Below are 2,345 nucleotides of genomic sequence, written 5' to 3' on the forward strand. Positions count from 1 at the left end.
GAGAGAGAGTTCTCTAGAATAGTAGCGCCTTTAACACAACTAACTCGTAAAGATCAACCTTTTGTCTGGACGGATAAGTGTGAGAAGAGTTTTTTGGAGCTGAAGCAGAAGTTGACTAGTGCACCGGTTTTGGTAATCCCTGAACCAAGTAAAAAGTTTGAAGTTTATTGTGATGCTTCTCATCAGGGATTAGGTTGTGTGCTCATGCAAGAAAGAAAAGTGGTGGCATACGCTTCAAGACAATTAAAGGCTCATGAGAAGAACTACCCTACTCATGATTTGGAATTGGCAGCGGTGGTATTTTCCTTGAAGATTTGGCGGCACTATCTCTATGGAGCTCAATTTCAAGTATTCAGCGATCACAAAAGCTTGAAGTACTTATTCGACCAAAAGGAGCTGAATATGAGGCAAAGACGGTGGATGGAATTCTTGAAGGATTATGATTTTGAACTCCTATATCATCCAGGAAAAGCAAACGTGGTAGCAGATGCTTTGAGTAGAAAGGCAATTCATGTTTCTCATTTGATGATCAAAGAACAAGAGTTGGTGGAGAAGTTCAGAGACCTGAAGTTACAGATGGAGTTTGGAGAAGATTTCATTAGATGTAGTAGTCTAACTATATCTAGTGATTTTCTTATTTTAATTAAAGAGAAGCAATTGTCAGATCTTGACTTGAAAAAGATAACAAAAATGATCGGTACAGAAAAGGCTAAAGAATTTAGGCTAGGATCTGATGATATTAAGATTCAGAAGTAGAATATGTGTACCAGACAATGCAGATATAAAAAGACTAATCTTGAAGAAGGACACAAAAGTCGTTTTAGCATACATCCCGGTATGACTAAAATGTATCAAGATCTCAAGGAGTCCTTTTGGTGGCCAGGAATGAAGAAGGAAGTAGCACAATTTGTAGCGGCTTGTTTAATTTGTCAGAAGGCAAAAGTGGAACATCAGAGACCTGGAGGATTGCTACAACAATTAGACATACCAGAATGGAAATGGGATAGCATTGCTATGGATTTCGTCACCCATTTACCACGGACAATAAGAGGTAATGATTCTATCTGGGTTATCATTGACCGATTGACAAAAACTGCTCACTTTTTGGCAATAAATCTGAGAATGTCGATGGCTAAGTTGGCACAACTGTACATAAAAGAGATAGTAAGACTGCACGGCGTCCCTTCAAGCATTGTGTCAGATCGAGACCCAAGATTCACTTCTAGATTCTGGCAAACTCTACAGGAAGCTATGGGCAGCAAGTTACGAATGAGTTCTGCGTATCATCCCCAAACCGATGGACAATCTGAAAGAACCATCCAATCGTTAGAAGACCTACTCAGAACGTGCGTATTGGATCATCTAGGTAGCTGGGATGAAGTACTTCCTCTAGTGGAGTTCACCTACAACAATAGCTTTCATGCTAGTATTGGAATGGCACCTTACGAGGCTCTGTATGGAAGACGATGTCGAACTCCTTTATGCTGGTACCAGGACGGTGAAAAGGCTCTGATAGGACCTGAATTACTACAACAGACCACAGACAAAGTAAAGTTGATACGAGAAAGAATGAAGGCTTCGCAGAGCAGACAAAAGTCATATGCTGATCAAAGGAGGAGACCATTGGAGTTTGCAGTCGGAGATCATGTCTTTTTGCGAGTGACTTCAACTACAGGAGTAGGAAGGGCTCTTCGTTCGAAGAAACTTTCTCCTAAGTTCATTGGTCCATATCAAATTTTGAGAAGAATTGGGCTTGTCGCTTACGAGATGGCGTTACCTCCTCAGTTAGCCAAACTCCATCCAGTTTTTCACGTTTCTCAACTAAGAAAATATGTTCATGATCCTTCTCACATTTTAGAAGTAGAAGATATTCAAATCAGAGAGGATTTATCTGTAGAAGTGCAACCTGTTTGTATAGAAGACACTAAAACCAAAGAGCTTAGAGGGAAAACTATCAACTTAGTGAGAGTAGTTTGGGATAGAAAAACAGGTGACTCTACCTGGGAATTAGAAGATGATGTAAAACATTCTTATCCCCATCTTTTTTTGTGAAGTGTCGAATTTTCGAGGTCGAAAATTTTTGTTGTTGGGGAGAATGTAAGACCCATGAAAAATATTTAAATTTAATAAATAGTTGTTTTTTTTATTTTTATAAAATAAAAGTATGGTAAAAAAAAAATTAAAATTTATGATAGGTAATAATAATAATAATTTCAAAGGAAGGAGTTTAAAAATTTGAGAATTTATTTTAAAAGTTAAAAAAAAAAAGAAAAAAAAAAGAAAATGAATAGTGAATAGTGAATAGTAAATAGTGAATAGTGAATAGTTAAAAAAAAATATTAAAA

The sequence above is a fragment of the Vigna umbellata genome, chromosome 7, assembly GCF_029865625.1.
Source record: "Vigna umbellata cultivar VRB3 chromosome 7, Vumbellata_1.0, whole genome shotgun sequence".
NCBI classification, from domain to species: domain Eukaryota; kingdom Viridiplantae; phylum Streptophyta; class Magnoliopsida; order Fabales; family Fabaceae; genus Vigna; species Vigna umbellata.